We start from the raw sequence: 24437 nt of genomic DNA, 5'->3' as shown, positions 1-24437 counted from the left end.
TATTGAAGCGGGCGCTTGCACAATGGAAATTGCTGCGCACCTACGAACACATGTTTTTTTTTTTTATTCTCTTGATCGGACAGCTTTTTGAATAGAATTACCTGTATCCGATGTGCAGTAACCACGATCAGATTCTGTAACAGAAGCAAACGAATATACATTACTAGGTACTACATGACGAGATTGAAAACAAATGACAGAAGCGCTGCTCTGCGCTACGCGTTTGTCCACGTGATACTCGCACCCGATCACTCACAGGGAACTGACAGCGAACATGGAGTGTGTGGGGAGCAGGACTGTGCGAATGGTCTCACACTCGAGAGAATGTAATAGAAATAGAGCAAAATTTCAGCCGACAGATACTCGAACAGGGACGCCATTTATCTCTATAGCAAATTTTAGGAGCCAGCTTTCAGGATTAAATCTACGAATAGTAGCCTAGGAAATCAGGTTTCCAGGTCCAAAAATAGGAAAACCGGATTCGGCGTTTTATTTAGTTGGACATTTTTGCCCTGAAGTTGGATAACGTATTTTAAATAAAAATAGTCAGTTGGGAGTTTTCAGTTGTTTATTAATAACCGATTGCAGTCAGTTTCTTTTGCGAGGTCAACTTTAAACGCTCTTAAACAAAACAAAACAAAACAAAACAAAAACAGTCAGTAAACACGCTTATAATTTGGTAGTTCCGATAGCAACTTCGTGCTCAGTTTTCTTAATTGCTCAGTTGTCCTGCTAAAAATTGTCATTAAACAACATAAACAGTTATCCGTTCTTCTGGGGTGGAATACGAAAAAATATTTTATAACGTCTGTCATTTCAACAACATTTATAAAGAGATAGCCATAATATGTAGTTAAGTATTCATATTTCTCGTTCGAACTCATTTCATCCGCACTGTTATTTTTCTTGGAAATCTTTTTGTGGAGCTCTTAACAGGATAATTTTAAGTTACACAACAACAACAACATCTTTGTGATTGTGTCGGTTGGCACTTTATTGCCTTTCGTTGTCTGGAGGACTTATATGGAAAATTGGAAATTTGTGGTAAGTTCTATGGCACCAAACTGCTGAGGTCATCGGTCCCTAAGCTTACACACTACTTAATCTAACTTACGCTAAGGACAACACACACACACACCCATGCCCTCCGACGAGGGGAGCTGTGCGAACCGTGAAAGCCACCCGAGACCGCGCGGCGACGTTTCTGAAAGGTCACGGTTTCGACGTTGGCATTGTGGCCTAAAATTGCAAAGTATTATTTTACCAATTTCAATAATTTTGAGTAAAATTCTTTATTAGGCAGTAATTTGAAACAGTGGCGTAAATAACGGACCCGCAGTGCAGGAGAGGGGGCGAGAGGGTGGGGAGCGTATTTTACGGGACTCCAAACTGACTTTAATGGTCTATTTAAAAACATGTTATTATACTCCGTTTAGCCGTGGAAACACTTTAATGAGATATCAAGTTGTGTTCAGCTGTGCGCGGCGTTTGATTAGTGTTATTTACAGCACCTTACCTTAATATCGTCCGATCGTCGTCAAAATCCTTATATCAATTTCCGGGAGTCTCCTGAGTATATTTTAAAACTGCGGCCTATAGCACGGTAACCATTCACTCACATGACGAGGCATTAGCCTTTTTTAAGATCGTCCGATGACCGTCCAAATCTTACAGCATATTCAGAGTGTCTCATAAGCGTATTTTCATATTCGAGCCTGTAGTGTGCCATCCACTCATGCTCGTGACGAGGCATTTGGCTACCTTAAGATCGTCAGGTGGCCGACAAACTATTATAGCAAATTCCGCGTCTATCACCATCTTCAGAATTTTATATCAATACAATCAAAATTGTTGCCTGCACTGCGGCAGCCGCTCACGTTCGTGGCAAGGCGTTTGGCTACTAGATCGCCGACTAAAACTGCTCTCAAGAATAAAAAATGTACTAGTGCGTTTGCAGGTTTATACAGGGTGGTCCACGAATATGACCGGGCCAAATATCTCACGAAATAAGCGTCAAACGAAAAAAATACACAGAACGAAACTTGTCTAGTTTGAAGGGGGAAACCAGATGGCACTATGGTTGGCCCGCTACATGGCGCTGCCATAGGTCAAACGGATATCAACTGCGTTTTTTTTTAAAGTAGGAACCCCCAAGTTTCATTACATATTCGTGTAGTACGTAAAGAAATATGAATGTTTTAGCTCGACCACATTTTTCGCTTTGTGATAGATGGCGCTGTAATAGTCACAAACGTATAAGTACGTGGTATCACGTAACATTTCGCCAGTGCGGACGGTATTTGCTTCGTGATACATTACCCGTGATAAAATGGACCGTTTACCAATTGCGGAAAAGGTCGATATGTTGTTGATGTATGGCTATTGTGATCAAAATTCCCAACGGGCGTGTGCTTTGTATGCTGCTTGGTATCCTGGACATCATCCAAGTGTCCGGACCGTTCGCCGGTTAGTTACGTTATTTAAGGAAACAGGAAGTGTTCAGCCACATGTGAAACGTCAGCCACGACCTGCAACAAATGATGATGCCCAAGTAGGTGTTTTAGCTGCTGTCGCGGCTAATCCGCACATCAGTAGCAGACAAATTGCACGAGAATCGGGAATCTCGAAAACGTTGGTGTTGAGAAGGCTACATCAACATCGATGGCACCCGTAACATATTTCTATGCACCCGGAATTGCATGGCGACGACTTTGAACGTCGTGTACAGTTCTGCCACTGGACACAAGAGAAATTACGGGACGATGACAGATTTTTTGCACGCTTTCTATTTAGCGACGAAGCGTCGTTCACCAACAGCGGTAACGTAAACCGGCATAATATGCACTATTGGGCAATGGAAAATCCACGGTGGCTGCGACAACTGGAACATCAGCGACCTTGGCGGGTTAATGTATGGTGCGGCATTATGGCAGGAAGGATAATTGGCCCCCATTTTATCGACGGCAATCTAAATGGTGCAGTATATGCTGATTTCCTACGTAATGTTCTACCGATGTTACTACAAGATGTTTCACTGCATAACAAAATGGCGATGTACTTCCAACATGATGGATGTCCGCCACATAGCTTGCGTGCGGTTGAAGCGGTATTGAATAGCTTGTCGTCGAAGCACCATACCATGGCCCGCACGTTCACCGGATCTGACGTCCCCGGATTTCTTTCTGTGGGGAAAGTTGAAGGATATTTGCTACCGTGATCCACCGACAACGCCTGACAACATGCGTCACCGCATTGTTAGTGCATGTGCTAACATCACGGAAGGCGAACTACTCACTGTTGAGAGGAATGTCGCTACACGTATTGGCAAATGCATTGAGGTTGACGGACATCATTTTGAGCATTTATTGCAGTAATATGGTATTTACAGGTAATCACGCTGTAAGAGCATGCGTTCTCAGCAATGATAAGTTAACAAAGGTACACGTATCACATTGGAACAATCGAACTAAAATGTTCAAAGGTACCTACGTTCTGTATTTTAATTGAAAAAACCTACCTGTTACCAAATGTTCGTCTAAAATTGTTAGCTGTATGTTTGTGACTATTACAGCACCATCTATCACAGAGCGAAAAAAGTGGTCCAACTAAAACAGTCATATTTCTTTACGTACTACACGAATATGTAATAAAAAATGGGGGTTCCTGATTTAAAAAACGCAGTTGATATCCGTTTGACCTATGGCAGCGCCATCTAGCGGGCCAACCATAGCGCCATTTGGTTTCCCCCTTCAAACTAGACAAGTTTAGTTCTTTGTAGTTTCTTCGTTTGGCGCTTATTTCGTGAGATATTTGGCCCGGTCACGATCAATGGACCATCCTGTATAATGTTGTGTGTGTAGCTTCCAAGAAGAAAATTGCAATAGGTGGGACATATTGTTTGACATCATATATTTGCATGCCAGGCAATTTAAAAAGTGTTTTCAGTTTGATCGCCAGTATCAAATTAGAAACAAAACTCCAGTCGAAGCGGTTTGCAAACCACGCAAATGCTAACGAAAGAAATGAACGCTGTTAGAATTTTCCTAAAACTCGGTTTGGATATCGTGTCTTAAGAAAAGTTAACAAGCCGAGCAGACGTTAAGTTAGCTTTTACTGCCAAGTCTGTCAGAATGAGCTTATAGTCGTCTTGGCTTATGAAACGGGCTAAGTCGAGATGAAGGGGTTGAGTGGTGAGCGGCGTTGAGTTAACGGTTTGTTTAGCGCTAGCTCAGAGCTCACTGCCGCATTCGCACCGACCGCAGACCGAGTTACAGTGTCAGATGACTATACCTTCAGCAACACACGCGAACTAAACTTCACTGACTGATTTTGAAAGTGCAATAACTTTTGGTGAGATGTTTCATTTGATCTAAGTTCGTGAAGTGCATGATAAATGTTATTAGTTACATTACTTTTATAGTGTGTGTTTGAACAATGCCAGATTGGGAGCCGGCCGGAGTGGCCGAGCGGTTCTAGGCGCTACAGTCTGGAACCGCGCGACCGCTACGGTCGCAGGTTCGATTCCTGCCTCGGCATGGATGTGTGTGATGTGTTTAGGTTAGTTAGGTTTAAGTAGTTCTAAGTTCTAGGGGACTGATGACCTCAGAAGTGAAGTCCCATAGTGCTCAGAGCCATTTGAACCAGACTGGGAAATTTTTGATTCGCCTGTAGATGAAGAAGGGCAAATAATGTTCAGATACTTACAAATATGAAGAATATATAAGCATAAATCACATAAAGCATGAATCACATAAAAAGGCATACTAGTGAATCCTGTAGACTCGAGGTAGACAATTATACACTCCTGGAAATGGAAAAAGGAACACATTGACACCGGTGTGTCAGACCCACCATACTTGCTCCGGACACTGCGAGAGGGCTGTACAAGCAATAATCACACGCATGGCACAGCGGACACACCAGGAACCGCGGTGTTGGCCGTCGAATGGCGCTAACTGCGCAGCATTTGTGCACCGCCGCCGTCAGTGTCAGCCAGTTTGCCGTGGCATACGGAGCTCCATCGCAGTCTTTAACACTGGTAGCATGCCGCGACAGCGTGGACGTGAACCGTATGTGCAGTTGACGGACTTTGAGCGAGGGCGTATAGTGGGCATGCGGGAGGCCGGGTGGACATACCGCCGAATTGCTCAACACGTGGGGCGTGAGGTCTCCGCAGTACATCGATGTTGTCGCCAGTGGTCGGCGGAAGGTGCACGTGCCCGTCGACCTGGGACCGGACCGCAGCGACGCACGGATGCACGCCAAGACCGTAGGATCCTACGCAGTGCCGTGGGGGACCGCACCGCCACTTCCCAGCAAATTAGGGACACTGTTGCTTCTGGGGTATCGGCGAGGACCATTCGCAACCGTCTCCATGAAGCTGGGCTACGGTCCCGCACACCGTTAGGCCGTCTTCCGCACACGCCCCAACATCGTGCAGCCCGCCTCCAGTGGTGTCGCGACAGGCGTGAATGGAGGGACGAATGGAGACGTGTCGTCTTCAGCGATGAGAGTCGCTTCTGCCTTGGTGCCAATGATGGTCGTATGCGTGTTTGGCGCCGTGCAGGTGAGCGCCACAATCAGGACTGCATACAACCGAGGCACAAAGGGCCAACACCCGGCATCATGGTGTGGGGAGCGATCTCCTACACTGGCCGTACACCACTGGTGATCGTCGAGGGGACACTGAATAGTGCACGGTACATCCAAACCGTCATCGAACCCATCGTTCTACCATTCCTAGACCGGCTAGGGAACTTGCTGTTCCAACAGGACAATGCACGTCCGTATGTATCCCGTGCCACCCAACGTGCTCTAGAAGGTGTAAGTCAACTACCCTGGCCAGCAAGATCCCCATTGAGCATGTTTGGGACTGGATGAAGCGTCGTCTCACGCGGTCTGCACGTCCAGCACGAACGCTGGTCCAACTGAGGCGCCAGGTGGAAATGGCATGGCAAGCCGTTCCACAGGACTACATCCAGCATCTCTACGATCGTCTCCATGGGAGAATAGCAGCCTGCATTGCTGCGAAAGGTATCCACTGTACTAGTGCCGACATTGTGCATGCTCTGTTGCCTGTGTCTATGTGCCTGTGGTTCTGTCAGTGTGATCATGTGATGTATCTGACCCCAGGAATGTGTCAATAAAGTTTCCCCTTCCTGGGACAATGAATTCACGGTGTTCTTATTTCAATTTCCAGGAGTGTACTTCGGCATCTAAGAGTACCGGTAGTCGTTCCTCGAACGCGACATCGCTATCAGCGCCGTCTTTTTCATCTGTTGATATTGACCCTTCAACAAAACGATTCAGGCAAACTCGTTTGATCGTCCCACGAAACATTATGCAGACTCGGGAGATGATGTGCTGGTTCATATGATATTTAATGATTACCGAACATTGCAAACTGTCGAGTATGAAGGTTTCCACGAATACACCAAAAAAATTAAATGCTGTTGATTCCACAGCTTACAAGAACAAATGCAGAAGGTTGAAAATATTGCTTTAAATAAACATCTGATATTTGGACTTCAGAAAGTAACAAATGCTTTATTAGTGTGGCCGCCCATTTTATAGAAGAAATAAAACTGCTGTCAATTTTGATTTCTACTTCGGAAATACAGCTGGAAACATAGGAAATGTTATTCGACATGTATTGGAAGACTGGCAGACAAGTTGAAAAATAGTGACTGTAGCTGCAGACACTGCAGCTTCAACGGTAAAGCCCATTAGTGTAATTTTTTTAAACGAAATCATTTCTGTGTCGCTCATGCTCTCAATCTTGCAGCCAAAGGCTGTTTAGAAATAAGACAGGCTAATTTACGATACAGCACAGCGAATAATAATAATAATAATAAGCAACTAGCTGTGAAACTTGATTTTCTAAAATAGTAGGATAGTAAAAAAAATTTTAGAAACGTGCAACAACAAATTATGAAACAACTAAAACGTTGCTGGAAATAATATTACAACCAGCATCTAAAGACAGCAATAATGGTTTACTCAGAGTTGACATACGCCCATCTACAACGTCAGAACTGATGAAGGCAATGAAGCCGTAATAAGCTTATATACTAAAATAAAACATCAAGCAGCATACTGTTTTCCAATTCTCTGCATAAGAATAATCAGTTATTGCAAGTATTAAGTAAATGCCAAGCCATTGTTTCATTTTAAACATAGCTCAAAATCTTCGTGAGCCTTGGTCACCATGCGGAAGCAAATGAATCTGGACGTAATCAAGCTAAAGCAAGATGTTCACACTCGCTGGAACAGTACATTTTGCATGCTCGATTGCCTACTAAAGCTCTGCCACTTTACAAACACAGAAATCACACCCAGCAAATCTGGATTCGCTAGAGTGGTTATTGGTAGAAGACATCATGGCTCGCTTACGTCCATTTGACAAGGTAACTGCAATTTTATCGGGGGAAAAATATCCGTCATTATCATCTGTTATAACACTTGTATTCAGTCTACAAAATGCCATAAATATGTAGCAAAATCCCAGTGACAGAGTCAGGCAAATACTTACCAAAGGTAAGAGGAGGACACCCATAACATTCCAGGTCTTGAATGGCAGCAAACTTGTAGATTCAAAGCATCCATGAGATCTTCTCCATTCCCTTCACCTTGATGATGGTATCCACGTGGTCGAATAATCAAAGTGACGTTACCATATCTTTATACGGTATGCAAGGATAATCCCAGTCAATTCCTTGGTAGAAACGTGTTAAGGGGACATTCTATATCCTATGCCGCTAACGTTAAATTAACGAATTTTGTGACCCATAATCTTGGAAAATTTTTAAGACACCAACTTACAGTTTTCCATAATCATTGAATGCACCTTTCTAGATACACTTAACTAGAATTATTACTAAAATTGTATTGTGGGGCATGTTATCTTTTTTTCAAATACTTTGAATGAATTTTGTAAATAAATGAACATAAAAACAAAACAACGCAGTATATTTTAATTATTCTAGTTCCATGTGTGTTGAATCTCACACTTGGCATGCTGTGAAAATTTCATGTCTTTACCATCAGTACTTTTTTAGAAAATGGGTCATTTATCGCCAAAAAAGTAGTTCAGAGATATTGAGATTTAAAACTTTTTTATTACAAATTCTTATACAGACTTACATTTTGCGTCCTTTATGCAGTAGAATTGCCCTGGCCCATAGTCTGTATCTTCTTCAGTGCCACAACAGCCCAGTGCTTCCCGCCTCCTTTCCTTTCTTGCTTCTATTGTCATTTGCTGAGCAGTTAACTCTCCTTCACGTACACGAATCTCATCCAGTTCCCGCAGTCCTTCAGCTGTGTTCTGTCCAAATCTTACCCCTAACTTCTCCAGAACCTTGTTTTTCATAGTTTCTACCACTAAAAGTTGTTACAGCATCAGACATTGCTAACTTTAGAGTCATAAGGCCAACAAATACATTTTTAGGCACGTGGCACCACACAACATTATTGAAGGACTCATTCACATTCTGGGTCTTCCCATGTAAACATTAATTTAGTAGCTCAGGATTTGCCAAATCTCTATAAATAGGTTTCATTGCCTCCATTATTGCCAAAGGAAGAGAATGTTTATGTGTAAATTCATGCAGCGTGCCAGAAAATTCAGCTTTCCAATATTTACACCAAGTGTTATGAAAGAAAGTGCTCCACACAGCTCTTTTGATCTTCTCTAAATTGTCACAGTTATCTCTAATGGTCTTCCCATAATATTCCTGTAATTCATCAATTACTTTGTCCATTAGTCTTCTAGCACATTTTATTGTCTTGCTATCAGACAGTTTTGTGTTACCCAGTTTGGTTTTTAGGTTATGCAGACGTGTTCCCATCCTTTTCTTGACATGACCTACACACTCACGTTTTTGTATAGAAATATCATATGACTTCACTTGTGTCATCATAATTTTTATACACTGCTGCTTATGAAATAATCTGTTCTTCTGGTTCACTGTACAACCTTGGCAGTACTTACTGAGAGATTCAAAATTCCAAACTTTTCCAGTGTCAATACTTATTTCAGATGTAAAACCATTCTTTTGCCAGGATCCACACACAGCAATGCTGATGTCTGTGTCACCCTCATTTTGTTCAACAGCTTCTGATGTAGCAGCAACCACTGAATCTTCAGCCACAGCCTTTACAGAGTTCCCAATTGCTGTTACATATTTCGTATACCTAGAAGGTGGTTTTGGCAAATTCAATACAGTGCACAGAACATTACCAACCCTTGCACCTATACCAATGCATCTAAGGCCATAGAACAGTCTCACATTAGTTTCATACAATTCATTAGCTGAACACGTTGATGAAGTATGAAATGCTTTTTCGTTTCTGCACTTCTGACATTAAATAATTAACTTAGACACAACACCTATTCTAGCCCCAATATCCTCATAATGGTTAACTTCACCACCACAAAGACAGCAAGAGACAGTTTCAGAAAGAACTTGTGCAAAGATTTGCAGCTCAATAATGACATTGTCCATAATATCATTTCCTTTACCACTGTCACCCTTCCTTCACTGCTAGCACACTTGTTTTCAAGTACTTCAGAAGAAAATACAGGTCTCACATTTCTGTTACCCGCAAATTTGCGTTTCTTGAAGTTACTTTTATACTTAGTCAAGTTATTTATGTATAAAAAGCAACAGAAGTTAACTTACTACAAAAATAGCCGATAATCACACTACTTTCAACGAAAATTAATATCAGGAGCACAGGACGGATTTGTTTATTCGTTTTGCCAACTTCTGAGACGTATCAGTATGCACAAAACAAAGCAATTCACAGCCTTCTAGACTGTGTTGTTCCCAAGATATGACTGCTCAACTGTGGCAATATATGCATAGCCACGAAATTTGACAGTCACACATGAACATTCAAAATATTATTTTAAGGTCTCACAATTGTCTGATTTTAATGTATTATACACCAAAATGTTCAGGGAAGTCCAAAGCACATTAAGGAGTAGAAAACAGAAAATGTCAAATTTCAACGAGTTTCACTTACATTGGCCCCTTAACTACTTTGCACTCTTCTGTGTTTTAGCGCACTTCACATCCTTGAAAGACTTGCTGAGAATGTCTCTATTATTCCAGCATCTTCTGTGTACGCTACGAATGCAACATCTTTAAATATGAACTGTCTACACTCATCCTCATAGAAACCCTGAGTGTATACAATGATGTTGACACCTTGAGGTTGTAAGTAGGCTATTTAGGTTTTCTTATTGGTAACGCCACGTAGCGCTCTGTATGAAAATCACTGGCTGTGCTGTGTGCAGTCTGTGGCTAGTTTGCATTGTTGTCTGCCATTGTAGTGTTGGGCAGCTGGATGTTAACAGCGCGTAGCGTTGTGCAGTTGGATGTGAGCCGCCAGCAGTGGTGGATGTGGGGAACTGAATGGCGGATTTTTGAGAGAGGATGATCTGGACGTGTGTCCATCAGAAACAGTACATTTGTAAGAATGGATGTCATGAACTGCTATATATATTATGACTTTTGAACACAATTAAGGTAAATACATTGTTTGTTCTCTATCAAAATCTTTCATTTGCTAACTATGCCTTTCAGTAGTTAGTGCCTTCAGTAGTTTGAATCTTTTATTTAGCTGGCAGTAGTGGCGCTCGCCGTATTGCAGTAGTTCGAGTAACGAAGATTTTTGTGAGGTAAGTGATTTGTGAAAGGCATAGGTTAATGTTAGTCAGGGCCATTCTTTTGTAGGGATTATTAAAAGTCAGATTGCGTTGCGCTAAAACTATTGTGTGTCAGTTTAGTGTTGATCAGAATAGGTAAAGAGCGAAATGTCTGAGTACGTTCAGTTTTGCTCAGCTGTTTGAAAATCAAATAATGTAAGAGATTTATCAGCACAGTAATTCAATAATTTTTCTAAGGGGACGTTTCAAGGTACCATTGTGGAATGCTCTGGGTATGGCGTAACACCTGTTCATGTATAGAGCTCATTGCATAACACCCGTGAGTGGGCGGTAGTTAATCACTCGGTCATGTAGAAATAGAGCATACGCTGCAGAGCGTTCTGGGAAATTTGTCGAAGATTCAAATTCTATTCGTGCATCTATAGGTCCAGATTTAATTATCTCGTTCTGTTTTGAGCAGTCTATTACGATGCTTGGCGCCAGCTCCTAGAATTTCCGTAGAATGAGTAGAAATCCCTCCCCTTCACAGTATGAAGCACAGAATCTCACATACATATATTCCCTCTTCTATTGGTCTGAAATGCAAGTATCTAGTTGACAGGAGGTTTCAATAGACCACGTTTGCCTGCTTGCAGTCAGTAGCTCTGGGTACTCGAAAACCTCTTATGAACAGAAAGATAGCGGTAGAAGTACCCCAGCATTCAGAAATTTTAAAATCTTCAAACGCTGCTTATCCGATACTATGATGTATGGCATTTTCCATATTATTTTATTGATGGTGATCTCGTTCTCCTCCTGAGCTCCTTGAGTGTATGAGTTGTTATCCGTTGCACTCTGTACCGCAATAGGTTCCTGTTTGGCATTCAGAACACTCTGCCGTGTGTCCACAAAGTATCCCATATGCAATTTTAAAGGTATATACGCAGTAAAGCTCTTGTACTTTTCCGCTCTTCTATCCACTAGCTCGTCAATGAACCATCCAGCATTTTCTAAGTCGTGCAGATCAGAGAGAGAAGCAGAGACGTACGTTTTAAGAGTCGATGTTATGCCTACATTGCTTGAATGGTCAATCTCGAGAGCGTTAAATTCATGTCGTATCTCATGAAACAGGAACGCTAAAGCATTATGTGTACGTTTCAATGTTATTGTAGCAGTACCATCCCTTTTCGTAAATGATCTATCAAGATATATGAAACTCTTGCATGGGAGGGTTAAGGCGTCCTGGTGCTGGATGACAATCCTGATTTCATAGTTCATGTTAAATGTGGTTGATGCATAATGTTAATGTGAGAAGTATTCTTGGCCTATAATATTCTCGTCATATTCCACAGGGCTAGTTATATCGAACGACGTCATTGCTCGGCTACAGACCCACTGATTTAAGAAACTCATAGTTTGCACGTGCTATCATCTTGCTGTCCTGTTGTGAAGTGCCCTGCTGCACGTTGTGTACTTTGTTTTTATACCTTATGCCCATCGTGTCTTCCTTGACAACAGGGGTCTGCTGCAATCCCCTGACTGGTTGAAGGTCACCGCCACCGCTTCAGGGTCTCTGCAGCTTGAAGGTCGCTGCTGCTTCCGCTTTATATGTAGCCGTATAACGATTTCCTCACCGTGAAAATCGACAGGTTGGTTATCCTGGTCCACAAAACGCAGTTCCAGATAGTCCAAAGCCTGAACTGTTACTGGGAAGTAAATAGCGTTGATAGGGGTCTGAACGACCTTATACCCTGTTCTCAATGACGGGAAGACACCGTAAATTGTATGAATCGATCTGTTGTTGAGATAGGAGTTTGTTGCAATGTTAGACACGACACGAATTGTACTGACGGAGAGTATATCCACTGACTGGTCGGATCTGTAGAATTTATTAGGCTCCTTCCTTTTGCGAAACCCAGTAGCCATCCTATTGATCCTTTCTGGTTAAGTTAATCGATGTACTAGTTGTATTTATTTCAGATTTAAGTGTATAGATGTTTGCACGTAGTGCAGTCCCTTTTCCAGACCGTTTTAAAACTTAGTTTCAATCGTTGATATCGTATGCACCAGATTCTATTTCCACAATTTCTTTTCCGCAATTAATTTCCAGATGAAATTTATTGTTCGCCTCTGTGATATTCGGAATGCTGTTGTAAGTCTTCAGTCCAATCAGAGCAGTACTCCGCTCTCTGATGCTTAAGTCAATCGGTGGGAAGTAATTCGCACGTAATACTGACGATCGTTCTTTTAAAGTCAGTGTATACGACATTGCATCTGAACCTTGACTGAAGGGTTGATGTTATATATGTGCTTCTTCGTAAACGTTACGAGGAACATGATGCAGAGATGCCCACATAAGTAGGTATTAAAGTCTTGGTAGCGATGAAAGTTGTAGAACACACGTCTTCTGTTGGTGAAGTATCGTTGTAACTCTTCTGGCGTTTGCAAGTCTCCAAATGAGTCGAAATAGTAGCCGTTATTTGTATTTTGCTTAACATACGCCACTCTGTGCATTCCTGGTCCCCCAGCAACATCTAAATTCATAATGCCACATTCTCCGGATTTCCACATCGTCTTCGGTAATGTACCCCATATGAACACACCACGGAATCTTGGAATGCTGAATTTTTTCATGACAAACTTGAGCAGATCTGTATTTACAAGTGGTCTGTCCGGTAGTATTGCTATCGGGCTTCCGTTTATTCATGAAGAGACCAAATCCTTTCCTGTGCGGTTTCAAGTATAGTCCTTTTCCCGTTGGCTGCTGCTTCCATTATGCGTTCATGTATGCTTGCTTCCCCTGGTTGTTCCTGGGAGTTATGTGCGTTTGTTACTGTTCTGGCACTAGGCCCAGCACACCAGCCACTGAACCCGCCGCTGAGAGACTTACGAGGGCAGGAATGAGGAAGGGGATAATTCCACCTAATGTCTTGGGCATCGGCAGAACCCTGGGTGCTTTAACAGGTCTTTTTACTTCAGGGTACTTTTAGCAGCATACATCGCTGTCAGGATATAGTTTTTTAAACACCCCTTCGTCTTCTTCATCGTCGCCGTCGTCTTCTTCTTCAGTGCACGACATGCAAGATTCATAACTTGCCTGAAATTCATCACCCCTAACTCCAACTTAATTCTACCACACATGATTTTATCTTCTACAAATGCAGCAATGCGCTGTCGTATACCAGTATCCTTTCTTCTATGTATCGGTTTGGCTTTACAAGCTAAAATTCGATCTGCGGGGTGACGTTGTGGCAGGTCTTTACGTTTTGCGTATGCAGTGTCGTGTTCCAACGACGCCTCGTCAAGCAGGTTAATCCCATTATCACCACGGGCCAAACGTTTTTGAAGCTTCGTACCAGGTCCACAGTAGTTATATCCTGGAATGTTATTGATTGGCGACTCCATGGAGTGTTCTGTCCACCAGGACCAGATAATGGATATAATTGGGAGGAGAAACAGCATTGATCGTATTTTTTTGTTTTATTATCTGCAAAATCGATTTTCGGTCACTTAGCGACCACCCTCAACTCAATCTTCTTGTGATCGCTCTAAGCTTGTTGATACCAGTGCCTGCCAATTTTAAGTGTATATTACAGCACTGAGGATGGTCACTAAGTGACCGAAAATCGATTTTGCGGATGATAAAACAAAAAAATACGACCAATGCTGTTTCTCCTTCCAATTGTATCCTGGAGTGTGCAAATCGATTGGCAGTTTGTCTAGAATACCACCTCCTTCTGTAATACGTGTTATGCTACTGCACTGGTTGTGTTCTGTGTACCCCATTATACAGGAAATCATCAGCGTCAATGCAGCTGTTTTGTGTCGTGGGGCCGGCTGCGGTGGCCGAGCGGTTCTAGGCGCTGCAGTCCGGAACCGCGGGACTGCTACGGTCGCAGGTTCGAATCCTGCCTCGGGCATGGAGGTGCGTCATGTCCTTAGGTTAGTTAGGTTTAAGTAGTTCTAAGTTCTAGGGGACTGATGACCTAAAATGTTAAGCCCCATCGTGCTCAGAGCCATTTGAACCAACCATTTTTGTGTCGTGGGAAAACCGAGCCATTTAACTAGTGCTCCATTCCCTCGACGTCTTATGACGCGCTCTATGAGAAAAACGTGTGGTTCAGAGCTCTTCTGCATTTCCTCGGTGTAAAATCATCCAGAAATTTCAGTGCCATTGCTATCCTTTAAGATCTAAGTACTGGGATTTCTTCTCTACACTTTGGAAACTGCCAATATCTCACTCAACCAGTTTGGGAGGTATGGCTTCTCAAATGCCGTCTTGTGTTTTAAGATATGCGCCAACACCTGCTTTAAATTTCTGTTTACGTGGATGCAGCATTCTAATACAATTGTACACCGAATCTGTGATTCCATTATCACGAACTTCGATTGGTCTCATTTTTATTGTGCTCTGCTTGGCTCGATTATGCATTTATTTCTGGGAGGATATATGTCCATTTGTATGAGCCGCGAAGATTAAAATCCATCAAAATTTGTGCTTTTATTGTTCTATTCAAACGTTCCACGATACTCGCCTTCAGGTGGGTAAATATTGAGTAGAGATGTAACCCATACCGCTGCATCACAGTCTTGAAATACCAATTGTAAAACCCTCCACCGTGATCGGTTTGGAGGTTGTCGGGGTATCGATTCGTCCTTGTCTGCAACAAACGCTCAAACACATTCTCGACATTTCTGCCCGTTTTTGTTTTTACAGGTGATGCCCACGCAAATTTGGTGTATGTATCAGTAACCATTAAAATATATTTGAATCCATTATTCTCATATGAATATTCTCTCACATCTATAAGATCAGCCTACCATACGCCATTCAAACCATTAATCATAACATGCCTACAAGGGTATGTTTCTCGTGTTGGTTTGTGCAGTTCTCGAACTACTGTCTCCATACTTATTCGCTCACACCTCTCTCTGAGCTCTGACGTCATTGAGACAACCTCATTCGAATGAGCCGTATTGCCTGCAGCAGCTGTTGCCATGAGCAGTTGTAGTCGAGCTGTTATCTCATTGGGTTCATCGCAATATGAGGGCACTGACCGCTGACTCTTTTATGCTGAATTTCAATACCATCACCACTGCTATACCGAACGTCTAATAACAATGGTTTTATAATGTTTCTGTATTTCGCACTGCATTTGTTTCCTGATTTTCTGTGTACACCGGTCAATTGTTGCATTTCACCATACAACTCCAGATCTTTGGGGGGAAACTTTACTGTTTTGAGTGTTTGAGGAAAATGAGATTCCGTAGACCTGGTTTTCTTTGAAATTCCCTATCCCTTATCTGTAATAATTTTTCATTTAAACTTATAGGCTGTATGCCCAACGTGTATGGTTTCTCGCCACTGACGCCGAATATTTTGTCTATTGCTGTGATGGTTAATGAAACCGACAATAGCATCATCGTCATCGTTGTGTAATTTCGCAAAGGGTTCATCGAGAGATCCAGTAACTGGTTTAAACGTTTCTCGCAGTGTCTGCTACCGATCCAAAAATCCTACCCTCAGCAACCGTAATTTCTCTCGAGTCGCCGTCCGTGCAGCAATGACATCATGCTTAGTTGGCATCTTGCTATATACTAAGCGGGGTGTCTCACAGGATGCACCTTACACAAATTTCACTCAATCTTTACAGTTAAGTCATGTAGTTTCTTTTGATTTCCTTTAACTTTTACAGCTAAGTCGTCTACTTCCTTTCTCCGAATAATGTCGGTGTGCACCTCTAGTTCCTTAATCGTAGCATTTAATTCATTGATCAGTCTCAGAAGGGTCCGGACATACGTCTATAGCTCCGTAACTTTACGTTCGAAGGACTGAAATTTTCCATCTATGTACAGACGCATTCCCTATCTATGCACACCTATCTCTCAGGCTGATTGTCTGACGTATGTGCGAATTTGTCCATGGTGTGATGTATACTGACATACTCATCGCTTTTTTCATAGTTATGTATACAGAAACTCCTGGAATTTCGTCTATAACTACCTTCAGTTTTCTTGTTTTATCAGTAACAAGAAAGCCGCACCGTGTGTGATTCCAGCAATCGGCACATATCTTTACAAAATCCCTCGGTTTTCCCCAGTGCCTCACTTAATAAACCACATGTTTCAGAATTCTCTCGCAAGTCTCTCCACACTCCGCTGTGTTTTGGCAAAAGAAGCAAATTTCAATATGGCAACAAGAGAAGTGTGTAGGTTTTACTCCAAATTCGCCATTCATGACATTTCCCTAAAAGTTACAAATGCTTAACAAACCAGACAAAAATAAATCGCTGAATTTTTGGTGGAATCCTTTTTAGATGCAAACCAAAACAGCAGTGATACATCTTGAATGATCCTATGCAAGTGTGGGCGTGTATAGGTTCCACTTAATATTTATAAAAAAAGATGTGTGCTCGGATTTGAAATTTCCTGGCAGATTAAAACTGTGCGATGGAATGGGACTCGAAACTGGGAACTTCGCCTTTTGTGAGCACCTACTCTATCGACTTTTCCGACTGATCTGTCTAAGCATGACTCACTAACCTCCCTCAAAGCTATACTTCCGACAGTACTTTATGATTTACGTTCCAACTCAGTTCAAACGGTAGAGTGCTTGTTTGTGGAAAGCGGAAGTTCCAGGTTCAAGTTCCCGTGTGGCACACAGTTTTAATCTGCCAGGAGGTTCCAAATGTGATATATCGGTTGTGATCTACATCTACATCCAGGGGCGGATCCAGGATCTCGGTCAGGGAGGGGGGGGGCAAATTTTTTGGTACCTGCCTTCCAAAAAATTAATTCCAAATAAAACCATTAATACTCTATAAGCGCGCACACACACACACACACACACACACACATATATATATATATATATATATATATATATATATATAATTCTGTTTCTAGTTTAATTGTGTATCGCTATGTGTTAAGTGTGTTTAATGAAATAACTTACTGTATTACCTATTCTTCAAATACGACACGTGCACTTGAAAACTCTGTGTTTGTCTGCTAATGTAAAATAATCTATAAAAATGCTAATGTTCATTTGTTTCCATTCTTAAATCTTCGAAATTAATTCACCAATTTCTTTCATTTGACAGAATGTTGCCATCGAATTCGCGCATGTGTTTATACGCAGCAATGACGATACGACTGCGAAAAGTTGTAATAGGATATTTGACTGTGCTCAGGAAATCATCTTATATTCTTAATTACGTCATTTTATGCTCATAATAAGCTGTTTTTCCTCATGAATGTAAATATTAATAATAAGAAATTTATTTATTTCTTCTTGTAAAAAAAAGAAATAAAATAAAAATGCAAAAGTATAAATAAAATGAAATTTAATATTAAATATGTATATTCAAAATACTGCTCTTAAATATTAAATTCTAATCTTCTTCTAAGCCCACCTTTTTAAAATCTTGTAATTACTTTTTCTACATCTACAGGAATCAGGTAATGAACATGCATAAGTGCAAGACCAAGGAGGCGGTTTTCATTCATCTATGTTCTTAAATAAGTTTTCAGGCGCCGCAACGACGAAAACGATCTTTCAGCAGATGCAATTGTCACTGGAAGCGTTGCCAGGACCAATAAGAGCTTACGTATTGTAGGATATGCATCCTTATCACATCTAGCCAATATGTCAAGGGCGATGGTTGGAAGCTCTTTTTGTCGTTTCTTTTCTTGATTCCATTTCTCTCGCAACAATATCATTTCATCCCGTAACATAAGAGAAGCAATGCCTTTGTCCACGTCAAGCAACGAACCGAAGCGGTTGGTGAGGGACTCTGCAATTTTTTCAGTTTCACCTGCAGAGATCGTCACAATACTTTCTGGACTGGAAACAGAAAGGTTGAACACACCCAAAGTTTCAGTAGAGAATCTTTCTCGTAAATCAGTTATGATGTTACTCTGTAATATTCTTCTGCCGAATTTGTTTGAGGGTTGTCACGATAAACTTGGCGTCGACCGTGGCGAGGTATGCGAGGGATATTGAGCTCGATGCCGGTGGCCACCCAAAGTGTCCGCACGCTGTCAGTTTCTTAACAGTCAAACCGCACCTCAACACAACCTTCTTGACTACAGCGGTTCGCAGTAGTTTCTAATATATGATATTTTTTCTGTCAAATCACGCTTCTAGGCCTACTACAGTGGTGACTTACATTATCACTATCGTGTTTCAATGAATTTGAGAAGCACAAAATGCGAAGCCTACGATTTTTTTACGTTGGTGTTTTACGTCCTATTGACAATGTGGTCATTTGAGACAGCTTAGTGCTAACTTAACTTATGGTAGCTTAATCTACAGACATCACTAACACCGATACCCAAGGGGGAACACGAACACAGTCTTTGCGTACCCGCGGCTCATGACAACGCCTAAAGCTGTTCCGTTACAGCGACCGAGTACCATCGGGTTTTCAGAGTCCTGTGAAATACTTATGAACTGGTGGCGAAATATATATTATCAATAAAATCATGTGGGAGGAAAGCAGGTGGGGGATGATGGCATTATAGGATTCAGAAACAGGACGTAAACAATAAAAATTCATGAACTAGCAACAGGAGCTCATTTTTTCTTTAAATACAGTTATGACATTTTAGCAAGCTCGAGAGCAGATTATTCCTTCTACTCCGGCAGTTCTCTTGGCTATTTGCAAACACCAGTTCGTTTCTTCAAGATTTGACTTCCGAAATAAGCAAACAGTTTAGAACAAAGCAACAGCTCTAAGTTCTAACACTGTTATGAAATTCATCCTTTTTTCAGATAGCGGCAGAAGCATACGCTTAGTACCTCAGAATAAATTATATTGATGAGGAAAACGCATCTTCCTCAGTCTTTGGCAGAGTTGTCCTCTGCACTCTGGAGAAAGAGAAATGAATCTGAGTTTTCTAGATTTCAGTATCTGTTTGAATCTGCTGACCGTAACATTTATATTCTTACTAGACAAAATAAAAAATAAAATGGGAGAATGGATTGTGAATTAATCCACAGACGTTATTTTCGTGTACATTATTACATTTGGCTAATTAATGTTTGTTCATATTCCGCATCAAAAGTGAGAAGAAAGCCAAAATGAGGGAGAAGCGTTCATCCATATCGAAACGTGCAATTTGCAACTAATGAGAATATTTTCAAGTATTCCTTCGGTGCTCACTGCTTAATTATCAACACCATCTCTTTGCAAATTGCCACTAGAAACAAAATATTACATGCGCACTGCAGGGACAGTGCTAAAAAAGGGACACACATCGCTCATGCCTCAGCGAATATTATCATTTTATTCGCAAGTATAGTTGTTTCTTCTGTAGTTTATTCGCTAAATGGAAGAGGCTTCAAGGTCTCTTTTTGAATTGTCACATCAAACTGCGTGCCATTGTTTACATCTTCGACTTCAAGTAAAACATACTAGATAGGCCGACGTAATCAGCCCCTAAAGCAGTCGGAAAACAAGATCGGTCAAGCACCAAGAGAGAGGGGGGGGGGGAGGGGCAATTGCCCCCATTGCCCCCCCCCCCTTGGATCCTCCCCTGTCTACTACATCTACATCTACATCTATGCGTACAATGATACTGAGTAAATCGCACTTAAGTGCCTGGCAGAGGGTTCTTCGAACCACCTTCATAATGACTCTCCATTATTCTACTCTCGAAAAACCTGCGGAAAAACGAACACCTGTATCTTTCCGTGCGAGCTCTGATTTCCCTTATTTTATTACGATGATCGTTTCTCCATACGTAGGTCAGCGTCAACAAAATATTTTCGCGGTCGGAGGAGGAAGTTGGTGACCGAAAGTTCGTGAGAAGATCCAACCGCAACGAAAAACGCCTTTGTTTTAATTATGTACACCCCAAATTCCGTTTCATATCCGTGACTTTCTCTCCTCTGTTTCTCGATACTACAAAACGTGTTGCCCTTCTTTGAACATTCTCGATGTACCCCGTTAATTGATAATGATCTCACACTGCACAACAGCACTCCGCAACAGGACGGACAAGCATAGTGTAGACAGTCTCTTTAGCATTGTATCTTAATGTTCTGCCAATAAAACGCCGTCTTTGGTTCTCTTTCCCCACAATATTTTCTATGTGTTCTTTCCAATTTAAGTTGTTCGTAATTGTAGTTCCTAGGTACTTAGTTGAATTTATTGTCTTTAGATTTGACTGATTTATCGTGTAACCGAAGTCTGACGGATTCCCTTTAGCACACATGTGGCTTTTCGTTATTTAGGGTCAGTTGCCAATTTTTGCACCATATAGATATATATTTTCTAAATCTTTTTGCGATTAGTTTTGATCTTCTTATGAGTTTACTAGTGATAAACGACAACGTACCTCTAAACAACCTAAGATGGCCGCTCAGATTGTCTCCTAAATCGTTGTTATAGATAAGGAACAGCAGAGGGCCTATAACACTATCTTGGGGAACGCTAGAAATCACTTCTGTTTTACTCGATGACTTTCGGTCAATTACTACGAACTGTGACCTCTTCGATAGGAAATCACGAATCCAGTCTCACAACTGAGACAATATTCCATAAGCACGAATTTGATTACAAGCCTTTTGTGAGGTACGGTGTAAAAACCTTTTGGAAATCTGGTAATACGAAATCATTTTGAAATCCTTTGTCGACAGCACTCAACACTTCGTGTGTTTCACAAGAACGATGTTTTCTAATTTCATGTTGACTGTGTATCAATGGACCATTCTCTTCGAGTTTATGTTTGAACACAATACATGTTCCAAAATCCTGCTGCATATAAACGTTAATGATATAGACCTTTGATTTAATGTATTACTCCTATTGCCTTTCTTGAATATTGGTGTGACTTGTACAACTTTCCAGTCTTTGTCGAGCGAGCGGTTGTATATGGTAGTTAAGTACGGAGCTATTGTTCCAGCACTCTCTGAAAGGAACCTAGTTGGTATACGGTCTGGACCGGAAGACTTGCTTTTATTAAGTGATTTCAGTTGCTTCACTACTCTGAGGATATCTATTCCTAAGTTATTCATGTTGGTAGCTGTTCTTGATTCGAAATATGGAATGTTTACTTCATCTTCTTTGGTGATGGAATTTCGGAAGGCTACGCTTACCTAACTCTGTTTTAGCAGTACTGTCATCGATTCTTGCCGCTAGCATATGGGTCTTTTCTATTCCCAGCCTTAAGTCCTCCGCAAGTTGTAACACGCTTTTGCATCAGTTTATAAAACTCCATTCCGAATTCTAGGTAAGGATTCATTATCTAGACCTATATGTAAAGTTTTACTTTTAGTATAGTAGTGGCGAATTGTAGAGTTAACCTTTAATTCACTCTAGCTATGATCCACATATTCAATGAGGCGTAAAGCCTTGACACCCAAGTGTAAGGATCGCTATGTCGCTAAAGACACTGCTGCAAAGTGTTTATTATCAACTTAACACAATATGTTGACTACATTCTTCTGCAGAATAAGCTCTTTTCTTTGGTTTCAGCTACACTATCACATACGATTATGGCACAGGACAGAAATGAGGGAAAGAGTGCTGGTGGCCCCTTATTAAGGTCATCAGAATGAGAGAGATTTCTATTACGGAACCCATACACTTGATCATTATTGTAGGGTTGGTCTCACGAGTGATTTGTAAAGAACCTCCTTTGTAGCCTGACTGCATCCGCCCGGTGTTCTACCAGTAAACCAAAGACTGTCACCTGCTTTATCTGACTCTGAGCACTTTGGGACTTAACTTCTGAGGTCATCAATCCCATAGAACTTAGAACTATTTAAACCTAACAAACCTAAGGACATCACAAACATCCATGCCCGAGGCAGGATTCGAACCTGCGACCGTAGCGGCCGCGCGGTTCCACACCGAAGCGCGTAGAACCGATCGGCCACTCCGGCCGGCTCTGCTTTATCTACGACTGAGCCTATGTCATCGTTCCATTTCATAACTGGGAATTCAAAGGTTTGACCGATTTCACCTGCGACTCTTTGTTAATATAGTTTTTTTTCGGTTTGTGAAGCGAATAATTTTGCATTTATGAACATTTAAAGTAAGTTGCCAATCTGTACACCACTTTCAAATCTTATCAAGACCTGAGTGAATATCTGTGTAGCTTTTTTCAGACAGTACTTCTATATATATGTCTGCCTCTGTAGCTGAATGGTCAGTGTGGGTGACTGCCATGAGGAGGATCCCAGTTCGTTTCCCGGTACTTCCATGGACTTTTCCTTGCTGGGAGGACTGATAGGGGGTGCACTCAGCCTCTTGAGGCCAATTGAGGAGCTGCTCGACGGATTAATAGTGGTTCCAAGGTCAATACATCCTACAGCGACCAGAAGAACGGTGTATTGAGCACATACCCCGCCATAATGCATCCAATAACAGCATTGGCAGAGGATGATACAGAGATCGGTCGGGCGAGGAATTTCACCTTACTTCCTTACTGATAGCTGTGACCGAGCGAGGTGGCCCAGTGGGTAGACACTGGACTCGCATTCGGGAGGACGACGGTTCAATCCCTCGTCCGGCCATCCTGATTTAGGTTTTCCGTGATTTCCCTAAATCGCTCCAGGCAAATGCCGGGATGGTTCCTTTCAAAGGGCACGGCCGACTTCCTTCCCTGTCCTCCCCTAATCCGATGAGACCGATGACCTCGCTGTCTGGTCTCCTTCCCCTACAACAATAACGGATAACTGTGTCATTTGCGAAGAGACTGAGGTGACTGTTAACATTGCCTGCAAGATCATTAATATGAAGCATAAACATCAAGTGTCCTACACACTAGTAGTGGGACAAAGACAGCATGAGGACGTTTTCTTAGTGTTGGTTACATCCAAGAGGGACAAGTATACATTCAGGGGCAAACCTACTGTTCTCTTTTGATTGACAGGACCTTAACCTATTCTTCTATCCCCAGGGGATAATATGTCCTTCTGAGAAACCTCCCCCCACCCCTTCCCCTCCTCCTTACAAAACCTCAGGAAATGTCCATCCATCCCCCCTTCCCCTCACTGTTATAGGTACACATTCAGGCCTGAGTTATTCGAATACCCCCTCCCACTCTATCAATTTGATTGACTAATTAATTAAATTGATCAATTAATTAAGCCTCACCCCCTCTGGTAAATCCCACAACCCTCCCCTAGAATCCCCCTACCTGGAAAATGGAGGCTCTGTGCTGGAAAGGAAGGATCTGACAGGAAATTCAATTACAGAGCAGAGGGCATATTGTTTATTTGTAAAAAAAAAATTCAATTTGTCAGGGTTGGATCTCTCTTGCTCATCATTCTCTGCTGTCTGGGAAGATGCAGGTCTTGTAAAATATATCAGAAAGCAGTAAATCGATTGCATTTTTTAATTCCAATCACACAAGGAATACCATCATGAAACACTCATAACATGTAATTACTCAAAAATCTGTCGATCGTGAAGCACACACGGTCCACTGTCAACCGACCGCTGGCCCGCACAGTGAGGTGGTCACGCCACCGCACATGCAGGCCACTCAGGGTTCTGCAGGGTGATGCGTCTGTCAGCAGCTGTGCCATGCACCAGTATCCAAGAGGTGTTCACTTGGGCCCTGCGACTGACAGACCAGATGTCGTGCTAACGCCCGAAGAAAAGTGTCAGGTGGCTGTAACCCTTTGATATTCGACACTCAAGAAATTCCTGTCGAATCACCTGCTCTCTCTCTCACACACACTCGTCCTGTAGCATGCTACAGCCAGTCCTGCAGACGCTGTCAGTCATGGTTGGACCAAACCGCAAACAAAGCAGTGTTTACCTGGTAA

This window comes from Schistocerca cancellata, chromosome 2, assembly GCF_023864275.1.
Source record: "Schistocerca cancellata isolate TAMUIC-IGC-003103 chromosome 2, iqSchCanc2.1, whole genome shotgun sequence".
Taxonomy (NCBI): Eukaryota; Metazoa; Arthropoda; class Insecta; order Orthoptera; family Acrididae; genus Schistocerca; species Schistocerca cancellata.
This window is presented reverse-complemented; position numbering follows the sequence as displayed.